The sequence below is a fragment of the Bicyclus anynana genome, chromosome 15 (genome assembly GCF_947172395.1).
Source record: "Bicyclus anynana chromosome 15, ilBicAnyn1.1, whole genome shotgun sequence".
Taxonomy (NCBI): domain Eukaryota; kingdom Metazoa; phylum Arthropoda; class Insecta; order Lepidoptera; family Nymphalidae; genus Bicyclus; species Bicyclus anynana.
In genome coordinates, this window is record NC_069097.1 from 7,286,849 (window position 1) to 7,306,409 (window position 19,561).

General features: G+C 32.9%; 1 protein-coding gene across 6 annotated transcripts in view; it reads left to right on the plus strand.

Moving 5' to 3' along the window:
- The window catches only part of LOC112051516 (tyrosine-protein kinase Src64B), a 123,559-nt gene that overhangs the window by 38,114 nt on the left and 65,884 nt on the right, over nt 1-19,561 (plus strand). For 2 of the 6 annotated variants that reach the window (XM_024090201.2, XM_024090219.2), the window contains exon 2: nt 18,551-18,578. The exons of 2 other annotated variants lie outside the window; for them this stretch is intronic. The gene's annotated coding sequence lies outside the window, so the exon portion shown is untranslated. Of the gene's footprint in view, nt 1-2,031; nt 2,327-18,550; nt 18,579-19,561 lie in introns of those variants that run through there. 2 more of the 6 variants (XM_024090192.2, XM_024090226.2) reach the window with 1 other exon arrangement.

Sequence of the window (19,561 nt, forward strand, 5' to 3'; positions counted from 1 at the left end):
CACCAAAGGGAATGGGTGTACATCACTGTACCTCAGCATTTATGTCGTGTATTGCAATTAATCATAGGTATACAATACCCAGCGCTAATTTTCAGTTTTCAAGGACACTTACTTAATGTTATACATATTCGTATAATTATTTTACTTTTAATGTATTCCCAGAACCGTATATTGTTACGATCTTCTGAAAGTTTGAATAGAATTTAACTTTTAATGAGGTATCGCTTTCTACTTCGCATGTCGAATATATTTATGTAATAGGCATTAGATGTGAGATTAATTCAGAAGATAATTATTTATGAAACAATATTATTTGTATTGTCAATAGTTTTTTTACGTATTAACAAACATAAATATTAGTTTTTATTATAAAACTTGCGACTCTGTTACATTTTACTCGTACATGGATTTTTATTTTTTTCCAAATGATATGCAAGATCTTTGTTATTTTTTAAAAGCTGAAAGTTTCGGAGACCCTGCCTTCCGACCCTACGATCCTTCTATTAGTAAGTTAGAAACTATGGAGTTTGGATCATGGTGACTCTGAGCATTAGCAGTTTTTAATTATCCCTCAACCATCTATTCTAGTTGCTGTAGTGGCATAATTCTGTTCGATATTAATATTACTTAATACAACAATTATACATTTTCTACTACATTAATAGGAATTGTATCGTTGCACATGAGCTGCAAACTCATTTACTGGCTGAGTGGTTACTTTGATTTTGCGATCCAGTTTGTGAATCAGCAGCAATGCGTTCATCGCGACAGGGTATTTGCATTTAATATCGGATAAAGTAATTATATAACTTCCAGTTTCCATGAGATATAACATACGAGTAACGAGTCAAAATACTGCTTTTAAAGACGAGTATCAAACCTTTGAGTCGTAAGAAAACCAATTTAAAAATATCTCTAAATCTGTAAATGTAGATCTTCTTTTTAACCGACTTCTAAAACAGGAGGAGGTTTCTCAATTGAAACGTATATGCTTTAAAGCTTTATTAAATGAGTTCTAGTTATATATTATATTTATTTTGAACAAATCTTTATATATTATAGATATTAAGTTCAAAATGTTTGCTAATGGACAGATTATTATTTATAAATTGCAAGATAATTGTAATGATCATGTTAGTATTATGTAGCGATTTTCAAAAGTTTCATTTTAACATTCAGTTAACGATCTTATATTATATTGAAGTGAAAAAGTACACTTTCATCTATCCAATATTATGACTACTGATACGACCAAGAAGTTTATTGGAATAACAATATATTTATATTTAAAGGCCATAATTCTTCTTTAAGTATCTGACACCGCCCAGCTATTTGAATGAGGACCATATGCTTCTTAATTACGTAAGGCGTAACATAACAGTCTCTTTTTGTTTTTGTTTACTTTGGCACGAGTTACGAACGGACAGAAAGAGAGATCAACTTTTCGACATTCATCAAGAAACTTACGTATTTTGTTTCCCGTTGCTTATTACATGCTTAATTTCCTCGATACGCCGGCAAGATTTTCTGATAGATTAATTTTGTTATTATTTTCCATGATAGCTTTATTTTACTCAGGAATTTCTTTTTTATACTTGTATGCTTCGTCGTTTTTTTTTGTTTTTGCGCATTCATCAAAAAACAATAATATATCTATCATATTACAGTTCGACTTCGTGATATCTAAATGATATTTAGGGTTCCTAATATTTAAAAGTTCGCTATATTTCCCGTCTGTCTGAATGATGTTTTACTCAGGAAAATGATGTTTTTTGAATTAGGTATTAAAAAGGTGAAAATAAAAATGTTTTTACACATTCATATTATCTCCTGATAACCGAATTCCAAAAAGAGAAGGTTATCAGTACGAAGATTTTTTTTCTGGATGTGATGTCGACAACTTTGTAAACATTCGTAATCATATCACCGCGATACAAAGCTGGTTCGACGCCTCCGAGCGAGTGGCCGACGCGCGCCCCCTTCCTACTCCCCTCCGTCCCCAACTGCCCCCGACTGATGCAGTCTCATTTCTGTCGTCAGAAAGGCCGCACGTCGCCATTATCGATTTAAAGCTTCTCTCGTGATCGAGCTTTGTATATCGTAATTATAATGAAGTGTTATCTGTTTGCCCCATAAGTTACATTACAACTGCGTTTAATTCAGTGTCAGTGATAACAGTGTATGCACTTTTGCTTGTGTAATTTATCGTTGGATCGTTAACGGTTAAATTTGTGTCAGTATCGTCTATTTTAACTAAGTTCGTGAATGTGTTTATGTCAATTGACGGGATGTCTCAAACAGTTTAAGAGTCTTGCAAAGAAAACAGGTATTAATTTCGTTGCATGAAACCGCTTCAACATTATATTTAATTTATAACTTCATACATGACAATAGGCCATTGTTATGAAATATTAACATTCCTTCTCATCTTTCACATTTTGTAATGTGTGCACTTAGCGATGTTTTATGTCTGTAGCGAGTAATTTGGTACGATTAAGAGCGCAATTAAAAATAATTGTATCAAGTTTTAATTAACCTTTATTTACGTCTACAAATTTACTGCCATCTGCTATGACATAAATATTTAATTATCCCACGATGTTTTGAACGGAGGGTGGAACACGGTATGGTGTGGGGAAACGAGATAGCCATATTCCAATACAGGGGTTGCCAGTGCTTTACAGCACTCGAGCACAATAGAGGGATTTCCAGGAGAATGTACTCAGACAGGCATTTAGTGGATTCTTGAAATCCTTATCGAACTTAAAGTTGCGTTCGACACACTAGAAAATGTCTGACTTTTACCTGCATCACAAAGTGGTGTATTACTTCTACTACTTTTGTCTTAAGGCTTTTTAACCCTCAACGCAATGGAAGTGTGTTATATGTTTATCGTGGGTATATTGGTGGCATTGTAACTTATAAACGGGTGGGTCGATTTAAACACATACATTTTAAATCAGAAAATATTTTTAGGGAGAAGATTCTTGCGAGTAGCTGTTGTTTTAATAAACTAATCTGAAGATGTCAGCATTTTTCGTTATTTTGATTTGAAAAAAGTCGTCAGTCTTGCTAGTTAAAAGATTTTAACATGTTTTAATGATTGTCCTTTGTTATTTCCCATTAAATATCTAAATTACTTTTACGTCTTGTCACTCAGTCACTTGACTGTATTACACGTAGGTATAAACAATACATCACCATATATTGTTGTGTGCGTGCTCTTAACTAGGGTCTCTTCCGGTTTAGTATATTGACGTAATGGGACCCATATCGTCCATGTTTTATCATGAATGTACATGTTTGTACGTTACGTTTCGTTATCTTGTTTATATTAAATTTAAAAAACCTACCAGATTAATATATCTTGAACTGTAACAAATTAGTGTTTCAATTTATTTCTAACAATTAATTAAAGATGTGTTTGCACGATAAATGTTTTTCTTTATTCGCAAAGTTAGAAAGTTAATAGATCAAGAGCATAATAACGCCTTTTCACAAATATCTACTTTCTCGGTACATAAGAGACCATCTGTTAGAACTAGTTTACTAGCTATATCTGTATTTGTAATTTCTATTCCATACTTATTAAGATACTAATATACTAATTAAGATACAATTACAATTCTTAATTATAATAAAACATTATTTATATACCTATTACCAGAATTTTTGTTTAATTATTGCTTCATATTTATAAATATTCCTCATGTAAAGGACAATGCTACCTACTTACTCGTAACTTACCAAGTTTAACGAAGAGGGCAGTTTCAGACTCCGTTACTCCGTTGTAGTCTTAATTTACTTTAATTACCTGTAATATGTTAATTCAAAAATATAGTTGGAAAAACTGCCGTACCATGTTCGTGAAGTTTCTTAATTTTTTAGAATTTGCAATTCAAAGTATTGGGGATATGGTACTAAATCGGAAAATATGCACACGTTGATCAAATATTTGGTCAATGCTTTATCTTCTAACAATCTACGTAAATAGATTGTCATCACTATTAATGACGCTAAAAAAGATGTAACACGAATTACCGTGTCGATTACGCGGTAGGTACCTAATCTATACAATCAGTAGTGATAATTTTTTACCAACGGCCTAACTTGTATTAGATATTATGTGTTTCAATTTTATTATTTAAAATTGTAGCAATCATGTCCCTTAACCCTAAGATATCTCTTACGTTTATAGGATTTAAGTCCTTGATTGACCTGTCCTGATTTGAGTCCTTGAGACTTTAAATCTTTACGTAACAATTTGTCATTTTATTTATTTATAGCCGCTGTGTCACTAAAAGCTCTAGTTCTACTCTAGTAAGTTATTGTAAATACGTAGGTATATATTAATTTGCTAATGATACCTCTTCTAGCGGATCAAACATTGCCATAAAAGCAATGTTACTACAATTTATTCTATGCAAATAGTATGTAAGTAGGTATTACCTAAGCCTGATCACTTGCGGTCATCTATATCTGCATTGTTTATTGAGATTACGTAAACGACCTATTGAGTTTGTTTATAGAATTATTCATTTTCAACCATTGTGACTAATTGTAATTGAGTACGGTATTTTAAGGATTTTTTTTTATATGTAATTAACGAATTATAAAGTTATCACAAAAACTTCAAAATACTGTGGAACGAACTGAAAAAGTCACTCTTATTCATATGCCAGTACGTTTTAATTTAGTTGATTACCTATAAAATTTACATCGTCTCATACAATTATCGTACCTGTATATGTGTCATATTATACATATATATATATCATATTATGTGTATTATATGTCATCGTTACTAATATCATAAAGAGATAAAGTTTGTGTTATTCTAATTGGTAAAATCTCTGGATCTACTGTTCCGATCTTGAAAATTATTTTACCACTAATAAGTGACATATTTTTTATATCATAGGCTGTTTTTTTATCCCCCTAGTCTAACGGGAACGGGAACTACGCTGGTGAATCCTCCGGACGTTGTCTAGTTAAGCCTAAAACTTAACTGCTCAATCAAAAAGATTTACCGTTATTTTACTGCTATAACTATAGAAATGTGCATTATCATCAAAATTAACGGCAGTTTGTAAAATTGTTACCGAACTCTTACTGTTTTAAGTCGTTATAATTAAAGCTGATCTCAACCGCAATCCGAGCTTGCATAAGATAAACGTTCACGTTAAATTATTTTAATTTGGTTTCACAGGGCTATTTCGCAGTTCCATACAAAGTAGACTCATAATTACTTAAATGTGTGCCACCAAACGTTACAATTACTTTTTTTATTAACTCAACACATATAATTAAAGCGTTTGTTTCACTTCATTGTGTTAGTATGCTAGGGTCAAATAATGCTATAAGTAACTTAATGACCCAGTTTCCATAATCAGAAATGTTTAAATCTCCATGGACGAGAGAATCGCAACGAATCTGTCCTATCTCACCAATGTATTATTATCTGGTTTCTGATGTTTGAAACAAATATAGCGTCATAATCAGAAATACAAGTTCGAAAAATATGATTGCTTTAAGTATTGATTTTCCAAGTTCATAGCAAGTGTCATCAATAATGATACTCATACATCCAAATCAGATATTTAGAAGTTATTATAAAACTACTAAACTCCTCGGTGTGCGCTTTGGATTCACAAGACAGAGGTCCTAAGTTTGATCCCCGGCTGGGCTGATTGAGATTTTTTAATTGGTCCAGGTCTGACTGGTGGGAGGCCGTGGCTAGTTACCGACAAAGTTATTCCGCCAAGCAATTTCAAATTCTGGTATAATATCGTGTAGAAACCGAAAGGGGTGTGGATTTTCCTCCTACTCCAATCAAGTGCTTCCATTTTATATTGCATCATCACTTACCATCAGGTGAGATTGTAGTCAAGGGCTAACTTGTAGAGAATAAAACAAAAAACTCACACGAGTGATTTAAAAGTATTTATTAAAAGCCTTTGTAAATTAAGCACCTACCAAAGCTTTGTTCTCATTGTTTGGTTTTAGAATCAATTGAACAACAAAGGCAACCACTTTCTATTGATAGTGGCCAAATGTGTTTGTCGACTACGCACAAGCATTAATTTGCTTTATTGATGTGAGAGATCACTTATAGTCAATGTATAGGACAGTGACCTACTGTCTGATGATTTACGGTTAATATTCATTTTAATGTTATATTTATTAACGCTTTAAATATCTGTATATCTGGTTACATAATTAATTTCATAACTAAAATCATTAATATCTGAAGCTTCATAATACACATGTATGATTTCTGTTACAATGCAAAGTTTGAAATGTATATTTTAAACAAAATGGTAAACATGACCACAATTGACACAGTGTGTTTCATTTGCAAACTATTTGCCAAGTGTATTTGGTTCAGTTAGCTCAAAATGAACAGGTTTATTAGTCATAGCTAATAGTTTCGTGTTATTTCTGTTTGTATTTTCTGAACCCTCGATTGTTGAAAATTTAAAATCCACAAATTTCTTACAGGTCATGTTTTAAACTGTATCATTTGAAATAAGCATCTAACCCGATATTCCGGATTCCTTTTACCGTTAGAAAAATAAGATAAAACGAACAATGATTTACAAAATGTCATAGAATCAGATCTAACCTTAATACAATGCTTATTTCAAGATGTATGTTACTAGCCCCTCTGTTGTCTAAATCCTGTAAATCTACATTATACGTTTTTGCTATTCCTCTTTTACTATAATCTACATAGAAATTAGCTTAACCGCTGGTTGCAGGCAGCTTAAGACCATGGTGTTCGAAGCGATGAAGACATGACAGGATATTAAACAGTCTTGAATAAAGAACATCGAATATAATGAGGAACTTAACTTATCCAAATAACTAAATAAATCATTGGCTGCATTTCCGCGCTGGACAGCCAGGCTGATCCTTTACACAAAAAAATGAGCCAGCCCTTCTGTCACCAGACGAGGTAACTAGGCGCGGTGAAATGTATCGGAGAAATATATAAATATTTAGATATATATTTGTACATATGTGTAATCGTATTAAGACAATATAATTTTAAACGTAATTACATTAAGATTAAGTATGATTTTTAGCTTAATTAATTAGCATTTTATATTTTACGATAATATTCTAGGAAAAGTAGATTTAGGTTCTATGAAGGAACCTTTGATTAACAATATGAGTATAGTTTGATAATAATGTCTTCGATAGTTATTATTATGATTGAATAGGTAATAACAGTGAGCTCCCCCATTGTAGGCCCGTTGTTAGTTAATAGATGAATCATATAACAAACAAGTTTGGCAGTGTAATGTATTGATAACAAGTAGTTGGCTCATCAATTAATGTTTATCTTTGAATGTTGATTGTAAAAGTATCAATATAACTGTTATAAAAACACATATTAGGTAACGTAACATCAGTCTTAGGCTGTCTTGTGAATTTTGCAAATAGGTACTTATCAAAAACATAGTTTAAACATTAGTAAAGCATAAGGCGTGATCAAACCTTTCCTACTTAATATTTTAAAGTCAATACCTTCTGAGGATGTATTGGTTTCGGGGTGATACGCGACCCTTGGTAGACGCTTGGATTCGTCGCGCAAATAGCAAAATAAATCAATCACTTATTTTATGTTTAAGAAACAACAGACAAAATCAATTTCGCGTGGATGTAAGTTATTTTTAAGATTTTGTGTGATCTATTTATCACAAGTTGGTATAAATTATAATGTTCGAAATTTTGTAAAAGGTTGTAACTGGCATCTAGTATTATCAAATCTGCATCAATGTCGTGCATAATTGTCTTTATTAAAATTTTATTAAAACCCTAACAACGTCAAATATTTAACAATTCTATCTAATATTTTATTCATGCACATATCGTCGTGTCTTAGCCTAATAGGCATTTCTAATTAAGACAGAGATATGAGCATCAAACAAACGGATCAAAGGCCGCTGACCTTTCTGCGGTCTTGCCATTGAATCGTTGTCATTAATATTTATAGCCTGCCTTTTATCTAGCGTCCGGGGAAACAAACCTGTGCACCAATACATAACTTTCTTATAAGAACAGAACGTGATCATAAAAATCTTTTTGTTTATTCCCGCAGCTCTTTAATACTTAAGCTTATAATAGTTTAACGGTTAAAGGTTCGTTAAAATCTGAAAGATCTTTGGTCCGTCCATAACTACTTTTCCTTACTTTACCTTTTCTATACCTACTAATATTATAGAGGTAAAGTTTGTGGTATTGTAGGAGGCTACATCTGGATCTATCGAATCGATTTTCGAAATTCTTTTACCAATAGAAAGCTACGTTATTTGTTACTGACATAGGTTATATTTCATCCTCGTATTCCAAAACTAAACGGGAATTACGCGGGTGAAACTTGGACGTCTGCTAGTCTATATAAAGCATATAAATCCTCAGGTAAAGTCGTGCTCTGGGATATAAGGCATTTCTAACTTCTTTAATTGGCACAAGTCTGGTCTGGTCATGTACGTTGCCTGTAGACCTCACTCAAAGTCACTCGGATAATTTATAGTTTGTTCCCTATGTTTGACCTTCATGTTGTTATAACCTATCCTTAACCTATTTCAAATACTATTTAGGAAGCTATTGAGGCATTAAACATTTAATTAGTACTAGTAACTTAGATATCAATTTCAGAATATCTCAATCCAAAGTATAATTAGTCGAGTTAATGAGTTGATCACAGTTAATATCCATATCACGCGTGGTATGACTAACACGGCTAACGATCGCTATCCACAAGAGTCGAGACAGCACCGTGTCGCTGTCACCATTTCCTGCCCGTAGTGCATCAATTTTGTATGGAAATAAATGGAGATGTTCCACCCGACTGCAGACTTTATCGACATTCCGTTGCTACGGTTCCAATCGTGAATCGAGGTAGCCGTTAGATACTTTTACATCTCGCGTAAAATTTCTGTTACTCTATTTTTGTCGTTCTTTTTGCTAACAAAGAGTGAGGTTATTTGGATTTTGTTGATAACAAAATTGGTAGCCAGTGTTGCAGTTAATATTTATCTACAGTCCAAAATATAATTAAACTAATCGGCAGCATATTTTAAAAATAGGTTTCTTATGTTGTGTTGTGTGTTGTATATTTATTCAATCTTTACGGACCTACGCGCCCTAATCTATCCATCCGCATAATTCTGTCAAATATTATGTTGTATTGTGAAGAAGTCGGTGTTGAAACATAAAATCCTGTTATAACGATCGTCGTTTCGCAAGCTTTTTCGTCCTTATTTCAGTGACATTATTACAAATTCTCGTTATCCGAAGAAATCAAGACTGGTATTGTCAGACGGACGTGGGATGTCAACGGCAGTTGCGAAACGTTCCACGTACCATCCTGACCCTGCGAACGCTGTTGGCATAAGTAATCTTGACACTAATATATCCGATGCGAATCGTACCTCAAGGCTCGTTAAAATATCATCTACAGGTAATTGTAATAAAAGAGTAGAAATCGAGTGTCCCTTCACGCTAATCTAAGAAAGTCCTAAATGGATTTTCATGGGGATTTCAATTTATTATTTATATTAATAGTTGATGGAATCAGTAAATGCTAAACCCACCTGATGCTAAGTGGCAATTCATCATACAAACAGGCTGTGATACAGCTGTGAACAGCAACCATAGAATATCAGCCTAGGACAGGGTAGGCGAACCTTTATGCATCAACGTGCCATTTTTTCTAAAAAATGTTTAATGGGGTCATTGGCGTGCCATCAAATAATTTGGACTTTCTGATTATTTGGAGAATAACAATAATAAATACTATCAAAACTCTTTATGAAATAAAGTAAACAAAAGAGGTACATTTTGGAATGTTTTTATTACACGCATAAATTAAATTATTGTAAAATTAGTGTGACTTCTGTTGCTGCAGGTTAGATGACAAATAATTTATGTCAAATACCTACTTTACACATGTTTTATGATCGGCGACGTGCCCAAAATATTGTGTCGCGTGCCATCAATGGCACGCGTGCCATTGGTTCGCCTACCCTGGCCTAGGACGTATCAACGAATTATGCGCTTTATGCAGGGCAGAAATTTTAAAGATCGCTCAAAGTTTCATTAAACAGACAATGCCGATGTGCCGATCTTTTTTCGACAATCCTATCAGCTAGTTGTGTAATCTAGTTTTTCCAGAATCCGCTTCTAAATACACGTATATCTACTTTTTTTTTTAAATTTTTTAAACGTTCTATTTGCTAATATGAAGTGTTAGTGCGATTTACTAATTACAATGAGTAATTAGTAAATCGCACCTATTTTAATTAAACAAACTAATTCAATTATAATAAATACCATTATTATTTTTAATGCAAATAGTCTTGATTACTTTATTATCTTATTACCTTATTATCTATTACTTGATTATCTTATAAAATATAATTTTTCGAGATATCTATTATATTTGACCTGAAGAAATCTATCTGCCGAGTCATGTCATGTCATGGAAGTCATGGAACTCTGGAATAGAAAATAGTTAATCAGTCATACACATTAATAGTAGATAATGGTTGTAGTTAATTGACACCATTCTTTAAATGTTGTCAATTAATAACGATTATTGTATTTTTAATATTCTCCAAAGTTAAACTTTTCTGTGAATTATTCATTTTTGGAGCAACCATTAACCTACTTTATACGGTAGATAATAGTCTGTAGGCCCATAACCTTTATATCGTATGATGACATTTCAAAATTGATAAAATCAGTATCGACGCAGCGCTTTCAATGAGTAACGTATTTGAATAAGTCGACCCAAAAGCGCTCGTCAAAGAGTTTATGCCAAGGCTGGGGGATTATTGATGTGAAAAGATTTGGTACACATCATTACTTATAACGTAATAACAATGCGTAGATATTCTTACGCTTTTCTGTTGGCATTGAGTTCAACTGCTTTACCAAATCTTAATTCTGAGATTAACCAATTCTTTGATTGCTTTTATACTGCCTATCTAATACCTAAATTAGTGAAATTGTTACCCTCAGAAAATAGCCATTAGACAAAACGAACGATTTAAACTAAAATGACAAGTTGGAAGGTAATACTTTCGATAGAAAGATACCCCAGTTTCTCAGAAGTACAATAGTAAAGAATACAAATACAACGGTGAAGTATTTTTAACTCATCCAAATGTTTATTAAACTTTTAGGACCTAAAGACTCACAAACACCGAAAAGTGGTATTCGGAGATAAATTTGTGCTTTGCAAAAATTTCGATTTCTAATCCCCGACGCAAAAAGAGGGGTGTTATATGTTTGACGTGTCTGTCTGTCATCAGTCTGTCTGTTGCACCATAACTGCCGAACGGATGAAACGATTACAATTAAGTTTTTTTTAATAACTTATGCGCGGGTGTTCTTAGACATCTTTGATGGAAATCGCTTTAGCCGTTTAAAAGTTGTGAGGGGTGAAAATGGGGAAGAATAACAGAATTTCTGCAAGAATACTCGAGTAGAGAGCGTTTAAGTGCATTGAAAGAGAATATTGATGCCTTGACCGAGACTGTAATTGTATTAATTTCATGACATTCAGGGGTTTTTCAAAACTTTAAATGTGTGATCATAGTATGAACTGCGCGGTGACTAGTTTGGTATCAAAATAATCTTTGTTTTTATTCCTTAGTTGTGTATAATTACATGCTGCGAAGCGCAAACGTATGCGGAACGGAAGTCTCGTTTCCTACTGATGGCGCACGAAGACGGGAGATTAAAGTCATTATAAGACTAATCGTGATGACTTTAGTTACAACAAACAATTACTTGAAGGTGATTTTGCAACTAAATATGTTGTCGTCCAAATCATCGTTGAACTAAAAATTATGCATTTAATTCTTTAAAATTTTTATTAACTGACATCTGACAACTATTTTTGGTAATAAAATTAAATTTTTATTTTATCAGTATAACCAACAGCTCATACAATATTTATGTCAAAAGTACAGTTGCAATAATTTAAAATAAAATAAATAATTGCAATTGCAATAAGATGTAACGTAAGTCATTGGAGGACCATTGCTGTTCTTCTGTACGGACTTCCGAAAACCGAGGACCTGGGATCGGCTCACCGCATCATGTTTTATTTGTCGTTAGCCCACCTAGTGTAGGATCCACACCTTGCGATCATAAAACCGCATTATCTATTCTTCAATTACCAACAACTCTTATTAACGAAATATTTCTCCGTATAATTCTTTTTTTATATTTAATATGGGTGCATAATATTGGTAATCGATCATTTCTTGGGTTTCACATGTGTAATTGATAAATTTATGCACCAAGATAACATCGATTTCGCGTGGATTACGAGTAGTATCAATAAATTTTATTATGCTATAGTACTTGTATCATAATTTATATTATGTATGTACTGATAAATCTCGTTTTGAATATTGTTCATAACGCTGTGAATAAGCAAATTTATGTGTGGGAGTGTCAATAAAACTTCGTATAACAGAAGTTAAATTAAAACACGTCCTTCGCGGGCATTCGAATTATTTAACCTTGGTGCTATACAGGTGATTAACCTATAGCGTGGCTGCGTAGAATATTGTATTCCCACAAAGTTTTCCGATATAATCAAAATAGCCGTTACGAGCTTTATTAAAGGTTAAGGTTAGTTTTTAGATAAGGTTTGGTGAAAAGCAGTTCAATCGCTAGAAGGCGTAACAAATAAACCCGACCAAGTGGCGAGACGGACTCGCGCTCTAAGGGTTCCACACCATTATCTATAAAACGCCAAAACATTTGCAAATTACTATAGCACAGAAAACATATGTACAAGTAACTATACGTAACGGTAGTACCTCACTGGAGGGAGCTGAAGTATTTATATTAACATATTACTACTGCTTAACTTTATTGCCATATATTTCAAAAACTCGATAGAAATTGAAAATAAGTATTTCTGTAGAGAATAGCGAAGTATGAAACTCTAAAATGTTTGAAATAAAAAGCAAGGAAACTACAAAAAAAATAAAATAAAAAAACGACGGTAAAAACGTAATTGAAAAACGTTAAAATAATTTAATAATCCCTGACTTAAACAGAGTATCCGTCGGAGTTGCCATTAATTGAACTAAAGTTTTGCAATTTTATAGTAACGTGACAGACAAGGTTTAAGAGATACAGCCTGGTGACAGACAAACGGATTAGTAATAGAGCCCGTTTTACCCTTTATCTACGGAACCCTAAAAACGTTGCTAAGCGTGAACAATAATGGGCTTGTCCATTTCTCCATAAAATGTTCAAGGAGGCCATTGGCTCCGTGCGTCACCGTCACCCTGGGCATCGATGTGTGTCAAATGCTTCTATTAATTCTTTCCATTTAGCGGTCCGTGATATCGTATTAGCATATTCAACTAATAATTAAATCAAAATTGAGGAAGTTGTTTATTCCGTATAAGATGTTTTAATAACGATAATTCTTAAAGTTTTGGACATCATTAATAGTTATTAGTTACGCCAAAACTTTATATTTTAGATTAGATAAACTATCTTTTATTAGGTCTAATTGTTAAAGTGTCTATATAACTTTACTAACATAAATGTCTACTGGTGTGTCCACTAGATGTTTATGTTAGTAGTAATCCATATTCTAACTTTAATATTATAAATGCTAATGTGAGTCTATTTTTACGCTTTCACACCTTTACAACTCAACCGGAGATCATCACGAAATATTGTTAAAAACACAGAAAACACTCCTTATGTTCTTCTAGCAGAACTCGGCGTTTTCACCCGCATAGTTCAAATTTCCGTTGTAATAAAGCCCATGTTACTCCCTGATAATCCTAAAAAAACCTCCCAGACAGTCTCTTTATAACATTATTGTATAGGTGTAGATTCCCAAATAAAACTGGTTGATAAAATCTACATTAAAGTGAGCGTAGCTTGCAAAAGCTAGATAGTGATATTCTTGTAATTTGTTTCAATCGAAACTGGAACTCGAATCTTATAACTGACGATGGATAAAGACTTCAGAGTGTCTACAAAACAAATAAAGGATGTTGTTGTTAACACTTACCCGTAACTTGTTTAATACTTGATCATTGTAATTATAGTTGATGAAGCGTTCGCGATTGCCGTGATTGAACGCAAGGGCGTGCAGTTAAGTTCAATTAACGCTCCAGACACACCCATTAACTGGTCCGGTCTATCATCGGCTGGTAATAAAATCGTAGAAGCGGGACCACCAGATATAGACGCTAATGAGGGATAAAATTGCCAGAGATTCAGCTAATAAAGTTTCCATTTATAAAGTGCTGTGAGTGTGACATTTTAACTTCTAATCGTGGGCGATCCCATAACTTCAAAGGCAGATAGAAACGTTAACTATAAAATTTCCATCTAACACTAATTATGAAAAATGTTGAAGCACATAAACAACTAAATATTTCAAGTGGTCATGGAATAGTAGTTTTAGAAAGCTTTTTAGGAAATTGTTATGTGTTTTAACTTTCTCATCTAAATTTTGTTAAAAAGTCGAGATAAAATTCTTTAGAATTGTGTTAATGCGATTATCTAGCCAGGTAGGTACGAATGGAATCTTAAAAGTACCAGTGAAATATTTAAAAAATACAAATACAAATTTATGAATAGCTTGTTGAGACCTTCTTTTGGGCATTATGGACTATGGTGCCTGAGCCAGAAGGCTTCACTCTTCCATAGCCAACATAACATCTAAAATTATCTTATTAGGGTAAGAAAATTAAAACTTTCAGTTTTACTAAAGTTCGTTTCAATCTGCGTAATCAGAAGTTGCTGCATAATCAATATATAAATAATTTCAACATATTTTAACAAAATTATATTAATGATGTGGTAAGAGAAAGAAAAATATTTCTCACCAAAAATTAAATTAAGTAAAAATCCTTGTATTTTGCCTCCTCTTGTATTCGCATTTCGCTGCTAGCAGGACAATATCATACCACAAAAAATTATATCCCGACCTGGTTTACTTAGCGGAGGCGCTCTTTATTAAAGGCCATTGTATATCACGGCCCCATACTTTTGTTCTTATTATGCAGATGATGTAGCTCAAACAGCTGCAGCCAATTAACCATCTTTTACACAAAAAACATTTTTTTTATGTTTGTCATTTGTTTTGGTACTCTTCATAAAAACTGATGTGATTTTTATCAATAGCTTGTATAAAACTGTTGCTTACTTGAAAAAGCTTAGGAACAAAATTGCAGCACACAATTTATGTACGTACCTATCATAAGTTTTTAAACATAGGAGTAATATGATAAAGGCTTTAAAGGCTATAAAGGCTATAGAAGTTCTTTGACAGACTTTTATCAAAATATCTTGCCAGCTATTTTCAAAATAAGCGATTATTTAGTGATTAGTTAAGTGTTTAATTATACCTAATAAAAATTAATTACAATGGTACAACTCCCTTAAAAAATCGTAACTTTTACCATCGATAAAAATTTACATTTATACACTTTTTGTTTAGCGCAAAACGAATATTGTTTTATGTTTAAACTATGGAATTTAATAGGCTAATGTAAAACTTGTTACGAGAGACTCATATTGTAATCTTAAAAGGTTTTAAAATAGATGCACAAACACTTTGTCGAAAGGAGCCCAATTATAGCTATTCTGACAATGTGGCAATATATCATTTTCGTAAGTCCCACATCAAAGAAAGCTGAACGATCCACCCGATTTGAGCGTAGACGAACAGAGTCAAAGTGTCGAATATCTGCCTGTTAATTAACACACTGTTATGATTGAGACTTTACCACCGTTGCGTTTGATGTCCCAGAAATAGTTTTAAAACTTATAAATAAACAAGCAAGGGGAGAAGATTCCCACATTTTGAATGTAAATTTAGAAATAATACAATAGAGAACTTAAGCTAACTTACCCTAATAACAATACAAATCATGCCCACGTGGAAATGGTGGCAAGAATACTGGCTGCATTTCTGCGTTGGACAGCCAAGCCGTTTATTTAATATATATTTATAAAATGAGTCAGCCCTTCTGTCACCAGTCGAGACAACTAGCCGCGGTAAAATAGTTCGGAGATTTTTTTTGATTTCGCGTCTCCATTTGGTCTCCATGGCCCAAAAGCCTCCACGGCAAAAGGAACAAATATGTAACTCTCGGTCAGAGAGGAATAATTGTGCCACTTATCTGCTAAAAATATAAATGTAAATTTTAAAATAGAAAATAATTCAGAACGAATGTTTGGTCGAAACGCTTAAAACCATTCTAGCGGAAACAACGGCAGTATAAAGTCGATGTCTAAACGGTACCTTGATAAGGGACCATAAAGTTGGGAGTGGTAGTCCGATGTTTGTGGTGCGCTGACCTCAACAAGTGGTCGTAAAATTAAAGAACGGTCATGTGGCCATTCTTTTGTTTTTGTTCACAAATCCTTTGCGCGCAGTATCAGTTAAAATGTTTTGGACGGAAAAAGATTAGAGATAAAAGTTCCAGTTTCGTTTAAATAAGAGCGGTTGACTATTATATATAATATGTATAGTGTATAGTAAAAAATAATACTGATTCCCCTTGAAAATTGTCGCACGAAAAAGAAATTCGCATACTATACCTACTATAAACTATAAAACGATATTAGATAATTGTATAAAACTAAACCAAAGCATACAAACAAAATTGTAAAAAAGACATGAAAGTACGAAATTTTTTGTTAGATAAATTAGTACCTATTGCATGAACTAGAAGATATTTTTTTATAAACAACTTTCTCTCGTACGTGTATATTGAATATTTCACTTACATTGAATTTGTTTTTCTTATCATCAAAAGAATAAGTTGATCATAAATTGATTTGTGATTGTTGACAATGGGTTTTTTCCTTTGCAATTTATTTCTCGTACGTCATTCGATCTACAACCTTAAATAGTGAAAGTAGTTTGTTATATATATTGAAATTCTTATCTTACATCAAGAATTTCTATTTGTACAATCTTTTCCTGATTTTGTTTTATGTTTCATTATGTCCTATCTATTACATAATCATGCCTTGTAAGACCTATGGCTAGTTTTGCGGCTTCGGATCAAGAGGGGTTCAAATCCTGAGTCATGAAAAGCAGAACTTTCTTTCTTTTTAGTAATTTTCAGTCATGAGTTGAGAAATTTAATATGTTGCTCCCCAGTACCTCCGAATCCCGAACTTTCGTAAACATTAACATCTGATAGTGATCGTTAAATGGTCAAAACTTCATTACCCTTAGCTCGACTACCCTACTTTACTACTTAGAGCAGCAGGGAGGGTCTAAGCTTCAAATCCCCTCTCCTATAGGAGGAAGACCTTGCCCTTTAATGGACTGCTAAAATAGTCTGATAATTATGATAATAGTTATTTAGAATTTAGTAAGCTAGTTAATGAACTGATTATTGTCAATATCTAATTAATTTTGTTACCTCCAAGTGTTAGTATCTATACTTCTATACTAAAATTATAAAGAGGAAAGATTTGATTGTCTGTTTGTATGCATTGATAGGCTCCGAAACTACTGAACCGATTTGAAAAATTCTTTCACTGTTGAAAAACTACACCATCCCCAGGCATTTTATCGTATTCCTACGGGAACGGGCACCACACGGGTGAAACCGGACGGCGTCTGCTAATATTAAATAAGTACATACCTACCATGTTTAAATTTCGCAGTACTTCTTAACTTTGTTAACGCATTTGCTTGAAGACCGTTACTATGCAAATAAACTCGGCAACGATGTTGTCATGCCTAAAACTTTTAGCTATTTATTCACCTCGCTCGCCAAAACGGAGATATTTTGTATGCTAGATAAGTTAGGATGACTACGATGTATTCATGCGAGGCTTAGTTACCTTAACATTGGGAATTGATGTACATCAGAATTGATGAGTATTTTCTGATTGAAATCTTTATCTGATCTTTTTGATCTGAAAATCTTTTTCCTTATTTCCTGGCAAAAAGGTTCATCTTACATTATCTTTTCATGCCCTTATCAATTATTTTCATTTGAAAGTTAGTTGAAAATTGTTCGAGCGCTAACTTTTGTATATTAACATTTATTAGTGTAGATAAAGTTTTATATCCATCTTTTGAGTGCCACTTTTGGCGTTTACTTCCTTGTTAACCGACTTCAAAAAAAGGAGGTGGTTCTTAATTCGAGGCCTATGTAATGTTTGTTACCCCGTCGTCATTTATTAACCAATTTTGAAAATTCTTTTGTTGTTTAAAAGAGTATACTTCCAGATTGGTCCCATTTAATTTTCATGAAAATAGGTTTAATGAAATACGTCTTTGAAGTCAGTTCAATTTTTATGTTAAAAAGATATTATTGATATTTGATATCGATCGATAATCGCAACATGATTTAGGAGGAATGTTGTCATATCTCTGAGATAATATGATGACATAATTTATATTGTACTGTAAGATTAAGATAAATGTAATTCCGTACTTTATTTGTGTAAGGCACATAGATACTAAAAATATTTTACCTTTTTTTATATTTGATTTTTTTTCTGCTTTCAGGTACGCGTCATGTAATTACGTTTTAGCGGTATGATTTAAAATATCTATTTTTTATGAATTTATTGTTTTCTCTCTCTCTCTCTGTCTAACAAGATACAATATAATAAGAAAAATAGAGGTCGAAACTTTCTTATAATAAAAAAAATAATCCGTTAGGTGTTAAATTTTATTTATGTTTAACAGCCTTGCGTATGCGATCTAAATAAGATTTCAATGATACTTATAAACAAACAACTTAAAAACACAAGTCACGATCAAAACGCATAAAAAAAATGATTATAATTAATGCATAATGAATAATTTATTTATTTAGTTGTAAACCATATTGTTAGATCTCCGATGAATAATCCAAGTGGGTTGTAACTTACCTAGATTTGTGGTTACGATTTATTAACCATAAAAGGAATATTCATTTACATGGCAACCCCTGCGTGACTGGGCATGGATCATCGACCGTCTATGGTTACAGAAACCTACGCGTAACCATACATGACTGCAAGAGGACTTTGACCTTTAATATTTAGAGTATAACAACCTTAACAATTAGTCACGGTGTTTTCTCGATTCAACTATGGAAAATTACTTATTTTCTTCTTGTACCTACATTAATCTTATTCGTGTCTCGGAGAGAACGTTATGTTAGGCGTCCACTGATCCGCACCGTACGTATCGGACGCATCGCATCAAATGGATTTTTGATTTATGGTAGATAATATCTATAATAATTATTATAAAGCTGAAGAGTTTGTATGTTTGAACGCACTAATCTCAGGAACTACTGGTCTATATAGGTTATATTATATTATGCCCGTACTCCTAGACGCGCGGCGTTAGCTAGTATTATATCTCTCAAAAAGTTCAAAGTTTTTATTAAAGGGAAGTTTTATAGCGTATACAATTTTACATAAAATGTAGTTGTAGTAGAGTGAACATTGCGCGTTTCGTGCGATTTGTATCACAGGGGCCTTAAACCGAAGCTTATGAGAAAATCGTAATAAAGTGTAAAGGATT